This window comes from Anser brachyrhynchus, assembly GCF_964034855.1.
Source record: "Anser brachyrhynchus genome assembly, chromosome: 1".
NCBI classification, from domain to species: Eukaryota; Metazoa; Chordata; class Aves; order Anseriformes; family Anatidae; genus Anser; species Anser brachyrhynchus.
The window spans coordinates 14,127-37,620 of record NC_137694.1 but is presented as its reverse complement, the minus strand read 5'-3'; the positions used below and the strand labels follow the sequence as shown (position 1 = coordinate 37,620).

At 46.7% G+C, this 23,494-nt stretch overlaps 1 long non-coding RNA gene across 1 annotated transcript in view; it reads left to right on the top strand.

Moving 5' to 3' along the window:
- Window positions 1-22,853, top strand: part of LOC308196806 — a 32,301-nt gene extending 9,448 nt beyond the window's left edge. The window contains exons 6-30 of the long non-coding RNA XR_013952413.1: window positions 2,294-2,755; window positions 2,862-2,963; window positions 3,515-3,567; window positions 4,480-7,156; window positions 7,949-8,057; window positions 13,578-13,718; window positions 14,192-14,247; window positions 14,410-14,468; window positions 14,590-14,649; window positions 14,749-14,798; window positions 15,183-16,471; window positions 16,612-16,666; window positions 17,020-17,120; window positions 18,360-18,470; window positions 18,589-18,641; window positions 18,724-18,771; window positions 18,876-18,922; window positions 19,013-19,149; window positions 19,283-20,208; window positions 20,370-20,423; window positions 20,498-20,618; window positions 21,725-21,828; window positions 21,957-22,009; window positions 22,262-22,494; window positions 22,671-22,853. This is a non-coding gene — a long non-coding RNA (uncharacterized lncRNA). The remainder of the gene's footprint in view (window positions 1-2,293; window positions 2,756-2,861; window positions 2,964-3,514; window positions 3,568-4,479; window positions 7,157-7,948; window positions 8,058-13,577; window positions 13,719-14,191; window positions 14,248-14,409; window positions 14,469-14,589; window positions 14,650-14,748; window positions 14,799-15,182; window positions 16,472-16,611; window positions 16,667-17,019; window positions 17,121-18,359; window positions 18,471-18,588; window positions 18,642-18,723; window positions 18,772-18,875; window positions 18,923-19,012; window positions 19,150-19,282; window positions 20,209-20,369; window positions 20,424-20,497; window positions 20,619-21,724; window positions 21,829-21,956; window positions 22,010-22,261; window positions 22,495-22,670) is intronic.
- The last annotated feature ends 641 nt before the right edge of the window (window positions 22,854-23,494 follow it).

The following is a 23,494-nucleotide window of genomic DNA, read 5'->3' as shown; positions in this document are numbered from 1 at the left end:
TCCCACCTGCTGGCGAAAGGGAGGTACTGCAGACGGAGGAGATACGCATGCGCTGTAGCAACTGCCAGGCCTCGTGCCCCGCAGCATGCCGGGAGTTGAGGTCTTTGGGCTCCGAGCTTCCTGTCGGCCACTTTGGCTTCTGCGGTATGCTGGGAAATATAGTTCCACGTTGCCACTCGGCTTCCAAGCCGGGAGCAACACGGAGCCAGGTAGGAAGAGCAGTTGTTTCCTCCCCACCAGTGGACCGGGGTACCTCTTTTTGCTGTTTCCGTGTGGTTTTCTGCGTGGATCCCACTGCTTCTGTTAACAAGAAAACATTATGAGAAGCCGTGCCTGGTTCCACGCATGCACGGAGTCGGCTGGTGAAAAAGCAGTACCTCCAGCGGGGGGCCGGCGTGCATGCGCAGTAGTTGTGCTTCGCCCTATGCTGCCACCTGCTGCTGGAAACGTGATACTGCTGGCGGAGTGGCTGGGGCAGGGAAAGCCTCGGGTGGGGGGTGGGGGGTGGGGGGTGGGGGGGTGGGGGTCGGGCTGCAGGTGAGGAAGCCAGGGGCTGGCTCCAGGGCATCCACAGAGTCAGGTGACCTGAGGATCTTGCCCCACAGCATGCTGGGAGTCGTGGTCTTTGGGTTTTGAGCTTCCTGTCGGCCATGTTGGTTTCCGTGGCATGCCGGGAAATGTAGTTTTTCACATTGCCGCTCAGCTTCGTAGTGGGTAAGGGCACGTTGCTCAGGGCAGTTACTTCCTCCCTGAGACGACATGGGGCACATGTTTCTGCTGTTTTCACGTGTGGTTTTCCACGTGGTTTGCACTGCTTCCATTATTGAGAAAACAGTTTGGGAAGCTGTGTCAGCTGTTCTGACGATGAGGGTGGTAGCATCCTCTGCCCCCACCTGCTGGCGAAAAAATTCAGTAACGCAGGCAGAGCCATGTAGGACTTAGAGGTAAGAAGCCTTCAATGTACGGGGGCCCCTAAACTCATGTGCTGAGCATGTGAGACAAATGTCTGTGGCATGAAGATCAAGGACTACTGCTCAGAAGTAAGCAGCTTTCCCTTTGTTTCCCCGTCCTCTCAGGAGCCCTCTTTATGATGCTTGTACACACTTCAGGCTCACAACGCTCATTTTCTCCTCAACTTAGTATTCCTAGTCCCTGCCTACCCCCCCCCCCACACACACACTTTCCAAGGACCTAGGTGCTCTGCTCAGGTCCCTCCTGAGGTCTTACAGATCTTTTAAATCTGCGCAGCATCCTTTCCAGCTTGTACTGTGCCACTATTTTTTCCTTTCTCCTTTTGAGAATGTCTGTACCCTTTTCAGATCTTGATTGGGTTGACTTTTTCGGACCTATCTGCATAGCCTTTTGTTTTTTAGATAGTCTACTAAGGTATGTTACTTCTCCTGTGAGTTATTTTACTACATTGAATTGCTTTTTTGGTGGTTTGTAATCTGTTACACTCCTAGATTATTTCTACCTATGTAAAGAAAGGTTTCAACTAATTACAGTCAAAAAAAAGTTTTAGTTACCTACTTGGTCATATTGTTGTCTCAATAATCAGAATTGAAGCAAAAGCACAGAAATTGTTGCTTCTAGTAACACTCCACACACCATTGAGCTAAGCCAAATAAAAAAAATGCAGCTGCTGCTCCTCCTGCACTCTTTATCCCTTCCTGTGCTTTGCCCCTCCTCTTTCCCAGGTGATTGGGGCAGGGTGCCGGGTGGGGCCTAATGCTGTGAGCCGCAGGTGTCCTATTAGAGAGCTCATTCTGCCTGAGCTGCTCTTTGGGGGTAAGTGCTTTGTTTTTCCTTCAGTCAGTTGCAGTTTTTTGTGTTTTTTTTGTTTTGTTTTGTTTTGTTTTTTTTTCTTTTTTTTAGGTGGGTCAGAGTCTATGGGCTGGTGTGTTTCCAAGTTGAAAGAGATAAGTATGTCTATTTAAGGTACCATCTAGTAGGATCATCTAAAGTAGATTAATCTATATAGTAGTAGGTGCCTTTATTGCATGCAGCTCTTCTTCAGGTGAGTAATTGTTATAGTAATTCTTATAGTGTAAGTAATTCTTTTCCCATGTTTTGTTCATGATGTTTGTAGTGTGCCTTTTTATGTGTGTGTTTGGCCTGGAGCTGTCCTGCCTGGCAATTAGTAATGGTAGCTAACATGGTGGTCCAACAGTGCAATAACACATTGTCCTGACTCTTTTGGGAAAGACATCTGGTCTGTCTCTGGGCGAATACTCAAGCTCTGGGTGAGTACTTAAGGGCAGCTGGCACAGAGTCTTTTTTTCTTTTTTTCCAGCAGTAGGTAAACCTTAGGAGGAACCGGTCAAAGGAAACAGCACTTCCTGGAACTGTCAAGTTCTTGTTCGGCAACTTGGTGACTGGTTTGATCTGCCTTTTCAGATGTAAAGGCAAGCGGACTGCTGTTTTGAAATGATAAAATTAAAAACATGAAGTTTGTCAAATGTGGCGATGCCTGTTTGCAGTCTGTTTATTGCTTTTGCTAGTGGTAGGTAACACTTATGAGGAATCAGTCGAATGAAAGAGCACCTTCTGGAACTGTGAAGCTCTGCGTTGGCAACTCGTTGACTGGCTTGACCTACTGTCCATTTCCAGAGGGAAGCGGAAGGGAAGCTTCGAAGGGAAGCTGTTTTGAAATTAAAAAAGAAAAAAAATAATGGCGCTGCTCTATGGCACCTGGAGGACCACCGCTCTGCGTGACAGTTAAAAGAATGTGATTTGGAGATGGAGAGCAGCAGAGGTAAAACAGCTGGGAAGAGAGGTATAAGTATTGCAGAGGTATTGCAGTAGGTAGGTAGGCTGTGGTTATGAGGTGCCTCAGGGTGTGCTTTGTCTTGGTTCTGCAGTTCCCTCGTGCAGCCTTGGAGAGGTGAATTCCCCATGTTGTGGAGTGGTGCAAAAAGGTGAGAGGGTTGTCAGCCCGGTCAGTTTCCTTCACCAAAGCTAAGGTAAGTCTTTCAGGAGAAACAGGCTGATTGCCTGTGCTGCACTCTGCACGCTGTTGACCTAAGCCAGACCAAAAACAGGGCTGCTGTTCCTCCTGCTCTCTTTATCTCTTCTCATGCACGGCCCCTCCCATTTTCCACATGATTAGGGCAGGCATTCTGCCTGGGCTGCTCTTTGGGGTGGGGGCTTTGTTTTTCCTTCAGTCAGTTGCAGGGTTCTTTAGGTGGGTCAGAGCCTATGGACTGATGCGTTTCAAATCGAGACCGGTAAGCCCATCTTTTTGAGGTAACTAGTAGGGTCTGTTAGAGCAAAACTGCCAGGTGCCCCCCCCACCTTGCAGGTGGCTGCCAAATGCCTCCCCCTCCCCCCCCCCCCCCCCCGGCCTTGCAGGTGGCCGCGTTTGAGCTTGGATCTACTTTCCAGGTACAGAGGCAAGTGGACTGCTCTTTTGAAATGATAAAATTAAATATAGGGTCACTTGTGGTGTTGAAGGGTGGGTGGTAATGCTGGCAGCTGAATGTTTATCTTTTGACCGTGTTTTCCTTTGTTCAAGCTGAAATGCAGTGCGCAATACAGGACGTTGCGACCCGAGCTACCTAAGGCAAGGTGAGCAATGAACAGAGGTAGCAGTTATTTTTGGGGTGTGGTTGTCACCGCAGTTAAGTTATTACAAAAAGTAGAATAAAAATCCATTTTGCCTTTTAGAGGTGCTTTAGGTGGCTTGAGAGCAGATGGAAACATCTGCCTCGGGGGTTAGGTGAGTGGGTGAAGTAAAAGAGCGGTTGAGAGTAACTGTCCTAGGGGTGCTGTGGCTTTTGCTGCTGTGGTTGCTTTCTCTTCTGCTTATCAGGTGCCACAGGCAAGGTGGGCTGTGATAGTCTTTAGAATAGGAGCAAAGCAGGTCACTTTCTTAGTAACAGAAGAAGAAATAATACAATATTGTTTAATATGTTACATTTGCGATGTACTGTTCCGAGGCTGTACTTGGAAGATACAAAATATATGTGCAAGGGTAACATGAGAATGCACCAATTCATGATGAGGAGTAAGGAGGACTAAAAGAATGCTCAATTTGCCAGACATCTAGATAACTGGGGCTTCTTGGACTCTGGGAACTGGATCAAACCAACCTTGCAGTTTGGACTGAGACCAAGGGCTTAGAGAGCATGCGTGAGAAGGAAAGGTTAAAAAGTTCAACTCTGATGAAGACATCTTACTTCATCCCGACGACCCCCCAGACGACCACCAGAGATTAGTACGCAAGCGCAGAAGGACTGATAAGATAATTAGCATACGAAGCGAGGCTAGGCGGAGCTAGGAAATGAATATGCATAGATGAGTTGTGAAACCTAATGCATATGTAATATCTTAGGAGATAAAAGAGAACTAAGAGAACAAATCAGATGAAGTTAGATTTGGGCAGGCGTGCCCCTAACTTCCGGCGCCTAATAAAGCACCTTTATATAATCACTTTGTGGATTATGTGTTTTCATGAACGCTAACATTTTGGCGACCCAGGTGGGGCCTCGTGGGCACTGCTGAGGCGGCTCGCGAACTGATCACGCTCCAGCCGGCACCGAGGAGTTTCTCGGGGAGCCATCGGCCGCGACCGACCCCCGCTGCTCACAACGTACCTCTGAAAGGGTAAGAAAAAGGTGCTTTCTGGTAATCGGTACCGATCTGGTCTGGGAGCTTGCCGGTCAGACGCAGCGAAAGCCACGCACGGTTGGGCTAGGGAATTCCCGTGGTAAGCCTAGGCGCCGTCCGTCAGACAGTCGCGAAAGCGCTGCAGGTTTGGCATCAGTGGTCTGGTTTTGCTGCAGGCTCAGCATCTGGTTCGGTTCGGTAAAAGCTATAGCTGATAATGGAAAAACTTAAAAGTACTCTGTGCGGTAATGCTTCGGTACCGCGATCCTCCCCTTTGGGCTGTTTACTAGCACACTGGAAGGAGGGGTGTTTCGGGCAGGAGTTACGAAAGGGTAAACTGGTTGATTACTGTAATGTTTGGTGGCCACAGTATGAACTAGAAGATCAAGAAAGTTGTCCAGAAAACGGAACCTTACAGTACAATACTATCTTACAATTAATGTTATTTTGTGAGCGAGAAGTGCAAGGGGCCTCTCTGTGTGATTGCGTGATTGTGTTGTGAGTGAGACGCAGCATCGCTGCGAAGCGAGTGCGGAGTTCCGATCCGCGGTTCCGTATTCTCTGCGAGGGGAGCGGCCGGAGACGAACAAAGCGCATGACAGACCGAAAAGAAGTGCTGTTTTATCCAAATGTTGATTGGTGGTGCCCAATATATGGGCCCGGCGGTGCATCTTGTAATCCTATTTCGTTCTTTCATGTTTTGAGTGTGACAAGGAGGAAGGTGGGAGCATTATCTAAGTAACAGGTTAAAAGTTTCGGTATATTTGCGGTGGTGTTTGGTCAGTTTCCCAAGTATCGGGGGAGGGGGGCTGACTGATTATCAAAGCGGTAGAATGTAGAGTCACTTCTTTGGTGGTTCGGGCTTGAGCCCTGGGAATTTGGTAAGAAGGGGGAGAGCGAATTTATTTAGGCCTCAATACCTTTTAAACCCCCCATCTTGATGGATACACAGGAGTGATTCCTTGTTTTGTGTAGGCTTACTAACAAAGTGTGTGAGAAAAATTAGCATTCGGCTTGAAATTCGGCCTTGTTGAAATGTAAATTTTGTGGAAAAGGTGGTATTGTTTGTCTAGAAGACGGAAGGCTGAGTGCTTCAGGTGTTTTTCCGAAGTCCTGTGGATTTATGATCCAGATTTATGATATGGAACGGGGCTCATTAATAATCTGAAATAGTGAAGTTTGTATGTGGAGTCTAATCCCAGAGAATTGGGACATTTGAGAAGATTAGGAAAACATAGTAAAAACCTTCCAAAAAAAGGTTTGCGTGGAAATTGAAACAAGGGACAGTAATTAATATAAATAAATAAAAGGGAATGGGAAATCAAGGAAATGGGTAATATCCAAAACAAAGACGTTTTAAAGAAAGCCTCCTTGGGTTGGCACATTGCAAGGATATTGTCGGAACGGGGAGTGGGGGGGGCGCGGAAAGCAAGAGGATTTCCGCTAAGTATTGCAATCAATTGTGGCCACTATATAAACTAAATGGCCACTTTATGGATCAATCGACTATAACAGTGTCTTGCAATTAATGTTGTTTTTGAGGAGAGAAGGAAAATAGGATGAAATGTTGTATACTGATACTTTGTTTCAGCATCTTGGAGGGAAATGTATGGAATTAAGCTGGCCCCTGACTGAGCCTTTGGTGTTGGCATTAGAAAAGTACAGGCTGGAGGAAGATAAAGGAAGTGTTAAAAGGGTTGTTGAAGGTGTTAAAGGTTTTGTGGCATGTAGTATTTAACAGAGCTGTTTGAAGTTGAACGAGCAGGGGAAGAGGATGTAGGAATGTTAATAGTTCCGCCTCAACCTGAGGCTGAGATCTCAAAATCACGGTGTGAGCCCTCTGGGGCGGAGGGACCATGATGGGTCCGAGAGAGTTGTCATGGAAACAGAAAAGCAGCTAACTCTTAAAACAACCTGAGTTCATATGTGAGCTCAGATTGCCAATGGGACCGCTCAGGGAACTTTCAACCATTGCATTCCCCTGACCGACCCCCCCCACACTGAGACCCTTACCACCCCGGAAATTATGTAAATACCAAAATCTGGTTAAATTGGGAATTGAGAATCTGTTCCAACAAGGTCCAAAAGAAAACCCTATGGAATTTTTGAATTTTTGGACCAACTTTGAAATGCAATGAATAAAAAAAAAGGACAGAAAATTTGGACCTGGCTTCAGAAAACAAACAGAGGCAATTGGCTAGCCTCTTTCTAGGGCAATCGGCCCCTGATATCAGAAAGAATTTGTCTTAGGCTGCAGGATAAACTTACAACAGTCAGAAATGACGGGGACCTGGGGCATCTACCCTAGCAGGTCCACTAGTTGAAATAAAGCTAGGAAACAAAGCGAGAGGCTTGAATTTTTTTGTTGTTGTTGGTTACAGGAGCTTCTTTCTCTGTGTTAATTCGTCTGTAAACGTAATAGGAGCAACATATTCAGTGTTAAATAGTTTAAAAGGACGATTAGGAACTAAGACAACTACAATAATTGGAGCCACAGGGAAGGAGGAGGAACGGCCATTCTTACAACCCCTTGATTTGCGTTTTGGGGGTAAGGAACTAAACCATGATTTTTTGTATGTACCAGAATGCCCGATTCCACTCTTGGGACGAGATCTATTAGCTAAATTAGATGCAACAATAACCTCTGAGGATGGAGAATTAATAATGAAGGTACCTGAGTCCAAAGTAGGACAAATCCTAATGATCAAAGATAAACCCTTTGTTAATATTCCAAGAGAAGTAGAAAATGCAGTTATACCAACAGTACGGGAAACAGATGTACCAGGGAAGTCGAAACTGGCACAACTGGTAAAGGTGGAATTAAAGGAAAGAGCCAAACCTGTTTGAATCAAACAGTATCCACTTAAGATAGAAGCTAGGCAGGGGACAGTGAAAATTATTGACAAATTTCTCAAATATCAGATTTTGGAAGAATGTAAATGGGAATACAATACTCCAATTTTTCCAGTAAAGAAGCGGAATGGCGAATATAGATTGGTACAAGATCTTAGAGCAATAAATGAAATAACAAAGGACATTCACCCAGTAGTGGCTAATCCTTACACATTATTAACATCTGTGAGAGAGATATATAAATGGTTTACTGTGATAGATTTAAAGGATGCCTTCTCTTGCATACCTCTTGATAAAGATAGTGGAAAATTATTTGTCTTCGAATGGGAAAACATATTGAAGTTTTTGTACCACATATGGTAACAACTGTTTTAGAACAAAAGGGAGGGCCACTGGTTATCACCCAGACGAATGATGAAATATCAGGCAATACTAACTGAACAAGATGACGTAACCTTGAAAACAACTAACCTGTTAAATTCAGCAGTATTTCTAGGAACTGTTCCAGAAGAAGGACTGTTGGAACACAATTGTGTGGAAATAAGTGAACATACCCATGCCAGCCGCGAGGATTTGAAGGATGTACCCTTTGAAAGGTATGACTGGGAACTTTTTACTGATGGTAGTAGTTTTGTGGAGAATGGAACGTGATATGCAGGGTATGTAGTAACAACCCTGAAGACAGTAATCGAAGCAAAACCTTTACCACCTGAAACATCAGCACAGCGAGTGGAACTGATAGCCCTACCTCGAGCACTGGAACTGAGTAAAGGAAAGATGGTAAATATTTGGACAGATTCAAAGTATGCTTTTGGAGTAGTCCATGTTCATGGAGCATTATGGAAAGAAAGAGGGCTGTTGTCCTCGCAAGGAGCCAATATAAGCTATCAAGAGGAGGTGTTAAATTTGATAAATGCGGTACAAAATCCAAAACAAGTGGCTATTATGCACTGTAAAGCTCATCAAGGAGGAACCTTGAAAATATCAGAAGGGAATCGGCTGGCAGATCGAGCAGCTCGACAAATTGCTCGGGAGGTGTGGAATGTAATGGCTTTGGTAGTACTCAAGGTAGGCACCACTTGTTTTAATCTTCCCGAGGAACCAAGATATTCGCCAGAGGATGAGAAATTAGCAAATCTCCTAAAGGCCCGAAAGAACTCTGATGGACGGTATGTAACCGCTATGGGCCAGGTAGTAATACCTCCCTTGGTGATGCGAGAAATACTTCAGACAAGACATAATGAGTGTCACTGGGGTGCAGAGGCAATGGTAACATTTTTAAACGTAGCATTGTCTCTACACATATGTTAACAATGGCAAAATCAGTAATGTCAGTGTGAGATTTGTCTGAAAAATAATCCAGTAGCAAGAAAACATGCTGAGGTGGGAAGAGTTAGAGTAGGAATAGAACCAGGAGATTACTGGCAAGTTGATTTTGTAGAGTTACCTAGGACTGGGAGATATAGGTATTTGTTAGTAGGGGTTGACACCTTTTCCGGATGGCCAGAAACCCTTCCCTGTCGCACCAATCAAGCTACAGAGACAGTAAAATGGTTATATAATGGAAAACCATTCCGAGGTTTGGGGTTTCCGTTAGGAATATCCTCGGATAGGGGACCCCGCTTTGTTGCATCTGTGGTTAAAGACGTAAGCCGGCTATTAGGAATTTCTTGGAATTTACATACTGCATGGAGACTCCAATCTAGCGGACAGGTAGAAAGGATGAACCAAACTCTAAAGGGACAGATCAGTAAAATCTGCCAGGAAGCCAAAATACAATGGCCACAAGCTTTGCCTATAGCTTTACTGAGAATAAGGATAAAGGCAAGGAGTGGAATGTCAGTAAGCCCATACGAGATAATGTATGGAAAGCCTTATGAATCCCCAGAACCAAATCCTAATATGCATATAACAGGGAGCCAGGACGTTTATAATTATATATTGTCTCTTGGTAAAACTTTAGCTCAACTTCAAAGTGTTCTGGTGTGGAACCAACCGTTGTCACTGGAAAATCCTGTCCACGATATTCAGCCAGGTGACTGAGTGTACATTAAAAACTGGAATGAAGAACCCCTGAGAGAATGGTGGGCCGGACCTTATCAAGTATTATTGACTACTTTTACAGCTGTAAAGGTAGAAGGGGTGGATGCTTGGATTCATTATACTCGGGTGAAAAAGGTTCCCGAATTTTGGTCAGTGCGAGCAATCGGAGATACAAAACTACAGATGAGGCGCGTATAACCATACAATGTTGGGGTTCTTAACAACAGTAACGATAACAGTAATTGTTTTGTGTAAATACCTTGTAATTGAGTTCCTAGAAATACCAGAAAAATATAAGAAAGAGGAAATATTCAGAGGAGAAAATGTTACTTTGGAATGTGGAATGCATAACGATAAACCAATAACAATTAGCTCTCTAAAGGTGGTCTGGGAAAAAATAAGTGACTCCGGTCAGAGCCAGGAAATATACGTAGACACAACCAGGGACAATACAGGATTGAAGGCTGGATGGAAGGGGAAGGCGTACGTAAGTAAAACCATAGAATTGGGCCAACAACTGAGAGGAGCTACCACCTGAACCCTGTTTAGTGTTACTGAAGTCAACAAAGGAAACTACCGGTGCATGGTAACACATGAAAATAGCACAGATTACGGGATAAGAGAAATATTGGTATATCCAAAATTGGATAAAGGAATATTGGTAGCCCACCGAAAAGGATCTAGAAGAAAAAGAGAGGGCCAGGTACCATGGACACAAGTGGTACAGATCCCACACAGGCAACCATCAGAGAATTTACTTGTAGGATTGGTTAAAGATGTTGCCATAATTAAAGGAACTGATAGAATTACTGCTTGTATGCCCATTCCAAAAGCAACGGGGGACCCGCTTGAGTGGGGTATAATAACCTCCCCACAGCCCCAAGTAAAAGGAAATGAAACAATTCAATGTAAAGAAGTGAAAGTTTTAGAGAGGATAAATGTTACACAATACTATAGGAAACTGAGCCCCCCAACATCAAGGTCTGAATGTGAAAAGAAGAAGAACTACCAATTCATAACGATAGGCAGATTTAAGAATGTGGGACAGTGTTATTACGACGAACTACGTGTAGTAGAAGGAGTTAGAGAAAAGATTGTTTGGGAATGTCAGGAGAAAAATGAGCCAAAAGGAATGAAAGGGTGGGATAGTTCTTGGACAGTAAGTTTATTGCAGAAATTCCAGTATGGAGGGAATACATCATGGTGTATTAAATGGCAGGGAAAGCAGAATGGAACTGATCAGTTTTATACAGTAAGCTGGGTTGATAGTAGTGGTAGACAAGAGTCAACAAAGGTAGCTTGGTGGACTTGTGAGAAGAAATATACTTGCGACAGTAATAATGAAGATATCGAGCACTTACTTCTGGTATTGATAGCTCTTAGGGCAGGATGTGTTTGCCGAGGAATTAAGTACAATTCGGAAAGAAATAGCCAGGCTAGTCAAGTCGCAGTGGATTGTAGCTATAGTACCATACAAAGTCCAGGACAATTTGTATGGGCAGCCAGTAATGGAACTTGGACTACACACCTGCCGATAGATGGGGAACTAAAAGAAATAACTCTAGGACTCCCTCCCCCCACTGCGTCCAATATGGAAAAAGTCTCCTTTTAAGGGAAAGTTGGAAACCCTACAAATTAGTAGAGCAAAAAGAAGTTTAGAAGAAGGGGCAGATGAAGATATATGGCATGAACCCTCGGATGGAGTAAAATTCAATTGGGCATTAGAATCTCTATTTGCAAAGGTAGTTACTTATCGAAATAGGGAAATGATTTATAAACTTACAAGACAAGTGAGTAGGCGCAAGAGAGCCCCAAAAGAAGGCTTTAGAGACCTTAATATCCAACTACAATCTACAACTAAAATGGTGCTACAAAAATCTATTGGCATTAGATACACTGTTATTAAAGGAACATGGAGTATGCGGATTTCTAAAAGATCATATTGATCATTGCTGCATCCACATTTCAAATGTGACTATTGATGTAGAACAAGTCATAGAACAACTGGCTTGAGTAGAACAAGAAGCAGAACAGGAAGAGAAAGATATGACAACAAGCTGGTTGGATAAAATTTTTAGCTGATGGAATATTAGTAATTGGGTTAAGTCCTTACTGGAGACAATAATTATATTGGTGATTGTAGGGATACTAATTTGGTTAACATTTATAATGCTGAAAAGTCTGGTTCTAAGGAAGACAACCTGGAACTGGACAGCGATGCAAACCATTGCTCGGCAAATGGAACCACATCCTCAATATCCTCCACCGGCATCTAACAACTTTGGATTTCAGAGAAAGAATCTGAGGAACCGAGGAGGCGAAATGCAATGAAAACCGAATAGACAAGATCGGTTTCAGATCAAGTGAAACCAACCAGAAGAGCGAACATAACATAAAGCAGAAGTGGTGGACTTATGAAATGTTGTGACAATCCTAATCTTTGCAATTTTCTTGATTCCTAATGAAGTAATTTTCCTTGATTATATTATTGGTGAGCACTGAGTGTAAAACATTTTAGTTAGTTAGTGAAAGCATTTGCCCTCCTCGAAAGGAGTGAAATGCTTTCAAAGGGGGGAAATGTTAGTAATAGAAGAAGAAATAATACAATATTGTTTAATATGTTACATTTGCGATGTACTGTTCCGAGGCTGTACTTGGAAGATACAAAATATATGTGCAAGGGTAACATGAGAATGCACCAATTCATGATGAGGAGTAAGGAGGATTAAAAGAATGCTCAATTTGCAGACATCTAGATAACTGGGGCTTCTTGGACCCTGGGAACTGGATCAAACCAACCTTGCAGTTTGGACTGAGACCAAGGGCTCAGAGAGCATGCGTGAGAAGGAAAGGTTAAAAAGTTCAACTCTGATGAAGACATCTTACTTCATCCTGACGACCACCCAGACGACCACCAGAGATTAGTACGCAAGCGCAGAAGGACTGATAAGATAATTAGCATACGAAGCGAGGCTAGGCGGAGCTAGGAAATGAATATGCATAGATGAGTTGTGAACCCTAATGCATATGTAATATCTTAGGAGATAAAAGAGAACTAAGAAAACAAATCAGACGAAGTTAGATTTGGGCAGGCATGCCCCTAACTTCCGGTGCCTAATAAAGCACCTTCCTATAATCACTTTGTGGATTATGTGTTTTCATGAACGCTAACAACTTGAATGCTGTTTGGTTCCTGAGAAAGGTGTTGTAGAGGAAAAAGGTTGTCTGGCGTGGCAGTTCCTGATGGCAGTCTTCCTCGGTAGGTGAAGAGGTGCCTGAAGCCCCATCCCGTGTAGCCTGAAATGCTGTGTCTGTGTTTGGGTTGGGGTTGCACCGTGGTGAGTGTAGGGATGGGTTTTAAGTCGGTGCAGCAGAGGGCCAGGATCCAGTGTCCTGTCATGTGTTTTTACCCATCAGCATTGCCTTCTGGTTTTCAGATAGCCTACTCAAGTATGTGATTTATGCTGCGAGTGATGTTATTACATAGAATTGATCTTTTTTTCTGGTGTGTAATCTGTTATGCTCCTAGATTTTTCTTCCTGTATAAAACAACGGTTTGAGCTACTTGCAGTTGAAAAAAAGTTCAGTTACTTGCTTGGTCATATTGTCCTTTCAATATTCAAAGCTGAGGCAAAAGCACAGGGATTGTTGCTTCTAGAAACACCCTAGTTCTCTTGTCTGCACTCTGCATGCTGTTGAGCTAGGCCAGAAAAAACAAACAAACAAAAAAAACCATAGCTGCTGCTCCTCCTGCTCTCTTTCTACTTTCTTGTGCTTTGCCCCTCCCCTTTCCCAGGTGATTGGGCTTGGGTGCTGGGCGGGGCCAAATGGTATATGAGCCCCAGGTATGCCATTAGGGAGTTCATTGTGCCTGGGCTGCTCTTTGGGGTAAGTGCTTTGTTTTTCCTTCAGTCAGTTGCAGGGTTCTTTGGGCAGGTTGGAGTCTATGGATTTCTAGATTTTAAGTGCTTGGAAATCACTTACTAGAGGGATATTTAGCAGAGGTTGCTGGCTCACTTGTTTTTGGGTTGGTGAGGTACACTTCTGGTTTTGGGTTGTATTTTAATCTCTAGATGTATCAAACCACTTGTGTAACTCTCCAGAGGACTGAAAAGAGCTTGAGTACTGACTTCAAGAGGCTTGACCACGTAGGCGCAGTATTACCAAGAGACTGAGCAGGGTCGTATCAGGGTTACCTTTTTCATCTGTAAAGGGTAAGTCTGTGATTACCCCTGCCGGGGCTGCTGTGTGTGCATGGCTTTTTGGCATTTGTGGAGCTCATTTTTTTTTTTCTGTGTGTGTGTGTGTATGTTCTTACTTTTTTTTTTTTTTTGAAGGCCAAATAGTGTATGTGCTGAGCGTGGTTGGCAGGAGGAGATGGGGAGTTGTCTGGCAGGGGAGCTGTTCAGGACTGGTAGGTTTGGTTTCTAGGAGCGTGCGGCATCCTTCCTGTGCGATGCCACTGGTTGTTGGGCAGGAACGTTCCAGCTTGTGTGTCTTAAACAATGTAGCTTGTGCAGTGTGTGTTGTGTGGCCCGGGCAGAGTTTGCTGCGGTGCTGTGAGCGAAGAATCTCAGTTTGAGCTGGTGAGCAGCTGAAGTAAAGGAGCTGGGAAGAGAGAGGTATTGCAGCAGGTATGCTGTGGCTGTGAGGTGCCTCAGGGTGTGCTTTTCTCTTGTCTCTGCAGGTGCTTCGTGCAGTCTTGGTTAGGGAACTCCCCGTGTCACAGAGCAGTGAGGGAAGGTGAGAGTTTTATCAGCCTGGTCATCCCTTATCTGAAGCGAAGGGAAGACATTTGGGTGTTTCCCTCTGAGGGTCTGAAGTGAGACTGTTTGGAATAGAGGAGCAGTGTGGCAGGTGGTTGCTTGCAAGCACAGTGGTCATTTTGTCCTTCTGTGTTCCCAGGTGGCATGGGTGATGGTGGCCGTTCCTTTCGAGCTTGGATCTAACTTCCAGCTACAGAGGCAAGTGGACTGCTGTTTTGAAACGAAAACATTAAATATGGGATCACCTATGTTGTTGAGGGATGGGTGCTAATGCTGTCAGCTGAATGTGTATCTTCTGACTGTGTTTTCCTTTGTTCAGGCTGAAATGCAATGTGCAGTACAGGACGTCACGACCCGAGCTACCTCTGGAGTGACTCTGGTGAGTGATGAACAGAGGTAGCTGTTATTTTTGGGGTGCGGTTGTCGCTGCACTTACTCTACTACATCAAATAGAGTAAAATTCCAGTTTCTCTTTTAGAGGTGCTCTAGGCGGCTTCAGAGAACGGGTGGAAGCATCTGCCATGTGGGGTAGGTAAGCAGCTGAGGTAAAGGAGGGGATGAGAGTAACTGTCCTAAGGGTGCTGTGGCTTTTATTGCTGTGGTTGCTTTCTCTTCTGTTTATCAGGTGCCACAGGCAAGGTGGGCTGTGATAGTCTTTAGAATAGGAGCAAAGCAGGTCACTTGAATGCTGTTTGGTTCCTGAGACAGGTGTTGGTAGAGGAGAAAAACTTTCAGTATTCAAAGCTTTCAATGTTCAAGGCTGAAGCAAAAGCATGGGGATTGTTGCTTCTAGAAACACCCCAGTTCTCTTGTCTGCCCTCTGCATGCTGTTGAGCTAAGCCACATAAATAAACCACAGCTGCTGCCTCTCCTCTTTCTACTTTCTTGTGTTTTGCCCCTCCCCTTTCCCAGGTGATTGGCTTTGGGTTCCAGGCAGGGCCTAGTGGTAATTGAGTCACAGGCATCCCATTAGAGAGTTCATTCTGCCTGGGCTGCACTTTGGGGTAAGTGCTTTGTTTTTCCTTCAGTCAGTTGCAGGTTTCTTTAGGTGGTTAAGAGTCTATGGACTGATGCGTTTCCAAGTAGAGACTGGTATGCCCATCTTTGTGAGGTAACAACTAGTAGGATCTGTTAGAGTAAACCAATCTAGTAATAGGTGCCTGTATTGCATGCAGCTCTTCTTCAGGTGAGTAATTGTTATAGCATGTTTACGGATAGGATGGCAGTGTTACTTTGTGTTTGCTTTGTGGTTCTGGGTCCCTTATGATTTCTGCAGAATTAAGGCAAATAATATCAAAGTTATAACCTTAGTGGCAAATTGATGGAGCAGGGTTTAGGAGATAAGTAGCATCGAAGCTCCCTGTGTAAGCATGTATCTGAAAAGAGCAGCAGTAGGTGTGTAAGGTGTAGTCTTTTTCAGGGTTAGGGACAGTTTGTTATATTTTCGGAGGTTTTGCCTGTGGTTTGGGTGGCTGTAGAGTCTTTAGACCTTGCAGCCTTCTAGATTTTAAGTGCTTGGAATTCACGTAATAGAGGTGTGCTTAGGAGGTGTTGCCGGCTATCTTGCTTTTGGGACTTGTTTTTGGGAAATGGTGGGTTACGGTTCCTTTTTTTGGAGTTATCTTTTAATCTCTAGGTATATTAAGCCATTTGCATAACTTTCCAGAGGCTTCACAAGGAGCTTCAGTACGCATCAGAAGGGGCTTGACCGCATAAGTGCAGTATTACGGAGAGACTGAGCAGGGTCACCTTTCTCATCTGTAAAGGATAAGTCTGTGATTACCCCTGTTGGGGCTGCTGTGCATTCATGGCCTTTTGGCATTTGTGGACCTGAGAGTGTTTTTTTTTTTTCTGGCTCTCATCTCTGTGTTTGAGTCGTCTGCAAGGAGCTGTACTGTTTGCGTGTCCATCACGGATATGACCTCCTCTTTTTGTTTCTTGTAGCCCAGGGCATGGGCACGAACACTTGAATGAGGCATGAGGGTGAGTAGACAGCAATGTGGGCCCTGAGTTGGTCAGTGGATTGTGTTAGTCTGCTTTGCCTGTTGGGCAGGCTTTGGAAGCACCTTGCGACAGCAGAGTACATCATCTGCCACATTCCTGAGGCGCGTCAGGTGTCAGCGGTTCCAGTTCCTGAAATGCTGGAGATGCTCGCAGCGCAAGAGGAGCTGGGAGCGTGATGCATCTCCTTGGGATGTTAGGTGAGCAAAGCGGTGGTACTGGGTATGGAAATGTCGGTCTGGGGCTTCTTGGCTGTTGGGGTAGGGGAGGAAAGAAGAGGAGTGGGTATAGACTCTTTTGTGGATTGTCATTTTTGTTTGTTCTTTCTCCTTGGTCTAAGCTGCGTGACCTTGGCTCAGCACAGTACATGGAAGCGCTAAGCCTGGATCGGGAAGGTGAGTGGAGAAAAGTTGGAAAAAGGGCATTGTTTTTGATTTGGTAGTCTATTGGTCCCACCTCTGGGTGACTCCTCTTTTCTGGGGACGAAGAAGATACTGGGAACATCCTAGTTGGCCTCTGTGGTCCACCTTGAGGATGGATTGTGACCACTGAGAATTAAGTCCAGGGGCAAATAAACAGTGTGTTTGGGGGTGGTTGGCAGGGGAAGGCGGGCAGTTGTCTCGAGTTTGTCAATCTGACTTCAGTAGCAGAGCAGGTCAGTGGACTACTGTTTTGTTTTTGAGGTGGGTGTTTCACTGGAATAAGTTTAGCTGGTGTGCCAGTGCCTGATGGCACTTTATTTCTGCAGGTGAAGAGGAGCCTCGTGACGGAACCAATGTCCTGGCTAGCCTTCGTGTTCCTTGATGAGGATGGAACCTGCCTCCCATCATTCCCAAGCTAAGTTGTGGGGCAAGTGCTATGTTTGCTTTTGGGTTTTGAATGCACACATAAGGTGAGGGTCTGTGCTTTTAAGTCATTGCTGTGGATGGGGCCTTTTAGGATTGTTCACGGTCAGACAGAGTGTGTGGGGGGGTGGGATTCTGTCAGGTACGGCTTGAGAACGTGCCAGGCAGGGCAGTTCCAGCTTGGTGTCTGTGTTCTGTGTTGTCTGTGCTGTGCTGTTGCTCCTGGTGCTTGGCAGCCCCTGGGGAAGCCGTCCTGAGGGTGTTGAACACTTGACCTCACTGGAATAATGCTGATGCTCAATCGGAAGCTGAGCATTTCTTGTCTTGCAGTGGGAGCCTAAAGAGATCATTTCTTCTGTGCATGTATTTTTTTTGTATCAAATGTTGCTTGATGCGATCATCATAAGTTACGTGCTCCTCAGGTCTTGATATCCTCATTGCCTTCTTCCACTGGACGGATTAGATGTGCAACTTGATAGCCACAGCAAAGGTCCTAAATGCTTGTTTCATCATCGTAGGGCTGATCTGAGCACTTCTTGACTGGCAGTCGCAGCTTAAAGTGCAGATCTGTTTCAGGTCTTGTGCATCATATTCGGTTTCAGATGGCATCTGTTTCCATCCTCACTCTTGCAGAAGTCATCTGGGTCGCATCAGGAGCTCTTGCTTGGGAATTCATTTCCTAAGAGATTTCTTCTGGGGTTTGCACTCCCCATCATTCTGGTCTCTTGTCTTAAAGGCAGGCTTTTTATGCCTCCATCATCCCAGTTCTGGCAGTTGCTTCCAGTCGCAGGTCGTGACATTTGAGTCTCTCCTTGGGTCTGCTGCTGCAGAGCACCTGTTCCGACTTGCTGTCGCTGTAGGGCTTCCCTCTGGGAGTCATTCTTTTTTTTTTGCGCCTTGTGTTCTGTGTTTTGTTCGTAATGTTTGTAGCGTGCCTGTGTGTGCGTGTTTGGCCTGGAGCTGTCCTGCCTGGCAGTTAGTGATGGTAGCTACCGTGGCGGTCCATCGGTGTACTAATACATTGTCCAGACTGTTTTGGCAAATACATCCGGTCTGCCTCTGGGCACGTACTGAAGGGCAGCTGGCACAGAGTCATCTCTGTGGTGTTTGGCAAATGTGGAGGGGGAGACCTGAGCTGCTTGCGAGCAGCTGTTTGCATAGTGCTTGAGTGGTGCTAGAGGAGAGGTCTGTCACTGAATCCTGAAAGCTCGCAGATGTGGAGTGTTTTTTTTTTTTTCTCCAGTCCTAGATAAACCTTAGGAGGAACCGGTCACAGGAAAGAGCTCCTTCTGGAGCTGTCAAGCTGTCGTTCGGCAGCTCGGTGACTGGCTTGGTCTACTTCTGAGGTGCCGAGGCAAGTTGTCTGCTGTTTTGAAACGATAACATTGGAAATGGGGTCCCTTGTGTTGTTGAGGGATGGGTGCTAATGCTGGCAGCTGAATGATTATCTTCTGACTTTTCATTTGTTAAAGCTGAAACACAGCGTACAACCTGGGGCGTCGCACCCAGAGCTGCCTCTGGCGAGGTGAGCGATGAACAGATGTAGCAGGTAAAGTTGGTTTCCGGTTTTCACTGTCACTCTAAGTGTCCCCTCTTTTCTGTTTTAGAGGTGTTGTAGCTGGCTTAGGAGGGTAGATGGAAGCATCTGCCTCGGGGTAGGTAAGCGGGTAGAGGTAAGGCAGTAGATGAGAGTAACTGTCCTAGCTGTGCTGTGGCCTTGGATGCTGCCTTGGCCTATGCTTTTCTTCCTCTTTCACAGGTGTCTCGCACAGGCTCAAAGGAGCAAACTGCATTCTGAAGAGCTGCGTAAGTAGGGGGGTTGGTTATGAGCTGGGTTGGAGCGGAATGGCCCAGTAGCGCGAGGTGACTATGAAAGGTCTCCGTCTTGCTTTGCAGGTGCCACGGCAGGCTCTCCACAGAAGTGGCTGAGGACTTGAGATGAGGCCGGAGAGTGACAAGGAGCAGCACGTTCAGGGATGGTTTCCAAGCGCTGCGGTTGCTTTCTCTTCTGTTTATCAGGTGCCACAGGCAAGGTGGGCTGTAACGTCAGTCTTTAGAATTGGAGCAAAGCAGGTCACTTGAATGCCGCAGGGCATCTGAGAAGGGTGTTTTAACAGGGAAAGTTTGTCTGGCGTGGCGGTGTCTGATGGCAGTGTGTTTCCACAGGTGAAGAGGTGCCTGGAGCCCCATCTCATCTAGCCTGCGCGTGCCTTGAGGATAAAGCCTGCTTTCCAGCAGTCCCGAAAGCTAAGTTTGACCTGAAATGCCCTGTCTGTGTCTTGGGTGGGGTTGTACCTTGGTGTGTGTGTGTGTGTGTGATATGTGCGTGGGGACGGCTTTTAAATCAGTGCAGCAGAGGAACAGGATCCAGTAACAACTGGGTAAAGAGACCGTGGGTTTATCCTTTGCAGCCTAGCGTGTGCCAGGCAGGGCAGTTCTAGCATGTGTTCCATGGTGTATGTTTGTTTCTGTGTACTATAGTATCCATTTATCAGGTCTTGTTCCCATAGTTCTTGGCTTCTGCTGTGCTTGCTGAGCACCACATCATGGGTCTTAAATGTATTGTCTTGTTGGCATGGGACTAGTAATGAAGTGTTTCTTGTCTTTCATTGGGACTTCAAAAGGCTGATCTCTCTCAAGAGCTTGACGTTGTCTACATTTCTTGATGGTAGCCATCATGGCCCTCGGTCTTGGGCTTGTGTGTGTTCATGTTCATGTACGGTTTGGGAGCCTGGCTCCATGTGGTTTGGGGTCCCGGTTCTGTGGTTTTGGACTAATGTTTCTGGTTTGGGGGGTGGGGGAGGTGGCTCCCTGCGTGGCGCAGGCCTGCTGCGGCCCGCCCCGCTGCCGCATGGTGCCGGCCCAGCCGAGTTGGAGCATGTGAGCAGCTGAAGAAAAAGAGCTAGTGAAAGAGAGGTATTGCAGCAGGTAGGCTGTGCCTGTGAGGTGCCTGAGGATCTGCCTTTTCTTTTTTTTCGTTTGTGGGTGCTTCCTGCAGCCTTGGAGAGGGTGAATCCCCGCATCGTGGAGTGCTGAGGAAAAACAAGAGGGTCGTCAGCCCAGTCAGTGTTCCTAAGCAAGGTCCCATTAAGGCAAGCCTTTGAAGTGCTTCCCCTCTGTTTTAGCAGGTGCTGTGGCAGGCCTTCCTCAGAATCCGCTGAGGGTCTGAGGTGAGGCTGGGTGGGATAGAGGAGCAGTGTGGTGGGTGGTTACTTGAGAACACAACGATCACTTTATCCCTTTGTTTTCCCAGGTGGTGTGGGTGATACTGGCGGTACTGTTGGAGCTTGGACTCAGAGAAGAACAGGTGAGCACAACCGTATGTTGCTTCAGTGGTAGTCAGCATTGCGGAGGAGGTGGGCATCAGGGCCGGTGTGCTAGTGAATGCCGGTACGCTGTTTTTGCAGACGATGATAAGCCCAGCAATGGACTAAGATGTCTCTCAGTGCCTGTGCATTTCTTGAGGTGGAAGGAATTTACCATCCAGCAATCTGAGAGCTAAGTTGAGGGGCACCTGGTATTTGCATATGTGGTGTGGCTGATGGGAGCTGGGAGCCAGAGCAGCATGGAGCCAGCTGGCTGAATATATTTGGTGCCACTGTGAGGGTGGTTCAGGCTGGGTCACCTTCAGGCTGCTTGAGGCTGGGTTTCCAGGCTAATAGAAGGAGTAGGGGGTATTTTGTAGCGTGAGTGTCTGTGCCAGGCAGGACAGTTCCCATCTGTCTTGTAGCGCTGCTTCTGCAGCGTATGTTCTGTCATGCACTCCTTGGGTCTTGATATCCTCCTTGCTTTTTGCACTGGACTGTCTAGACAGGCAACTTGGTAGCCGTGCCAAAGGTCCTAAATGTTTGTTTCGTCATCATGGGTCTGATCCGAGCACTTCTTGTCTTGCAGTTGCAGCTTAAAGTGCAGATGTGTTTCAGGTCTTGTGCATCATATTCGGTTTCTGATCGCGTCTGTTTCCATCCTCACTCTTGCAAAAGTCATCTTGGTCGCATCAGGAGCACTTGCTTGGGAATTCATTTCCTAAGAGATTTCTTCTGGGGTTTACACTCCCCATCATTCTGGTCTCTTGCCTTGAAGGCAGGCTTTTTATGCCTCCATCATCCCAGTTCTGGCAGTTGCTTCCAGTCGCAGGTCGTGACATTTGAGTCTCTCCTTGGGTCTGCTGCTGCAGAGCACCTGTTCTGACTTGCTGTCGCTGTAGGGCTTCCCTCTGGGAGTCATTCTTTTTTTTTTGCGCCTTGTGTTCTGTGTTTTGTTCGTAATGTTTGTAGCGTGCCTGTGTGTGCGTGTTTGGCCTGGAGCTGTCCTGCCTGGCAGTTAGTGATGGTAGCTACCGTGGCGGTCCATCGGTGTACTAATACATTGTCCAGACTGTTTTGGCAAATACATCCGGTCTGCCTCTGGGCATGTACTGAAGGGCAGCTGGCACAGAGTCATCTCTGTGGTGTTTGGCAAATGTGGAGGGGGAGACCTGAGCTGCTTGCGAGCAGCTGTTTGCATAGTGCTTGAGTGGTGCTAGAGGAGAGGTCTGTCACTGAATCTTGAAAGCTTGCACATGTGTGGTTTTGATTTTTTTTATTTGTATTTCTTTCCCCTCCCCAGTAGAGGTGTAAACCTTAGGAGGAACTGGTCACAGGAAAGAGCTCCTTTTGGAACTGTGAAGGACTCGGTAGGCAACCCAGTGACTGGCTTGATCTACTTTCCAGGTACTGAGGCAAGGGGGCTGCTGTTTTGAAATGATAAAATTAGCCATGGGGTCCCTTGTATTGTTGAGGGATGGGTGCTAATGCTGGCATCTGAATGATTATCTTCTGACTGTTTTCATTTGTTAAAGCTGAAACACAGTGTACAACCTGGGACGTCACGACCAGAGCTGCTTTTGGCAAGGTGAGCGATGAACAGACGTTAGCAGTTATTTTAGGGGTGCGGTTGTCACTGCAGTTACTTAACTACACAAAATACAGTTAAAGTCCTGTTTATATTCCAGAGGTGTTGTAGCTGGCTTAAGAGAGCAGATGGAAGCATCTGCCTCGAGGGCAGGTGAGGGGGCAGAGTAAGGGAGCAGGTGAGAGTACCTGTCCTAGCTGTGCTGCGGCTTTGGATGCTGCCGTGGCCTATGCTTTTCTTTTTCTTTCGCAGGTGCCTTGCACAGACTCAGAGGGGCCAAGCTGCACTCTGAAGAGCAGCACGAGAAGGGCAGGCTGGTCGTGAGTGGGGTTGGCGCAGAATGGCCAAGTTGCGCAAGGTGACTGCGAAGGGTATCCATCTTGCTTTGCACGTGTCATGGCAGGCTCTACATAGAAGTGGCTGAGGATTTGAGAAGAGGTTACAGAGCATCAAGGAGCGGCACGTGCAGTGACGGTTTCCAAACGGTATGGTTACTTTCTCTTCTGTTCATCAGGTGCCACAGGCAAGGTGGGCTGTAACATCAGTCTTTAGAATCGGAGCAAAGCAGGTCACTTGAATGCTGCAGGGCATCTGAGAAGGGTGTTTTAACAGAAAAAGCTTGTCTGGCATGGCAGTGCCTGATGGCAGTGTGTTTCCACAGGTGAAGAGGTGCCTGAAGCCCCATCCTGTCTAGCCTGCACACACCTCGCTGAGAATGAAAGCCGCTTTCCAGTAATTCAGAAAGCCAAGTTACGTCTCGGCCTCGAGCATCTGGGGCCTGTGCCTGTGCTTTTGGGCCTGTCTGTAGCATTTGGCACCTGCATTAATACTTTCTTGGCATATATTTAGGCTTTTGTGGCCTGTGTCTTGGGGGGGGGGTGTGGAGCTGCTTGTACACCTTTGGGTACTGTGTCTGGGGGTGGGGTCAGGGCCTGCATCTGGGGGGGTTGGAAGCTGCTTGTACACAGTATGGGCTTGCGTTTGGGGGCAGGTGTTGGGAGCTGCTTGTACAATGTAGGGATCTGCATCTTGGGGGTGCTTGGGAGCTGCTTGTCCAACTTTGGGACTTGCATTTCGGGGGTGCTTGGGAGCTGCTTGTCCACCTTTGGGACTTGCATCTCGGGGGTGCTTGGGAGCTGCTTGTACACCTTTGGGACTTGCATCTGGAGGGGGTTGGGAGCTGCTTGTACACGCTAGGGCCTTCCCTCTATGGGGCTTTGGGGCCTGCCTCTGGGGGTTGGGTGTTGGGAGCTGCTTGCACACCCTTGGGGCCTTCCTCTGCGGGGGCTTGGTGCCTGTGTCTCTGGGGAGTGGGGGGGTTCAGAGCTGGTTGTACAGTATAGGAGCCTGCGTTGGGGGGGGTGGAAGCTGCTCGTACACTGGAAGCCTGGGTTGGGGGGGGGAGGTTTGGAGCTGCTTGTGCACCTTTGGGGCTTGCATCTGGGGGGGGGTCGGGTGCTGGTTGTACACCTTTGGGGCCTGCCT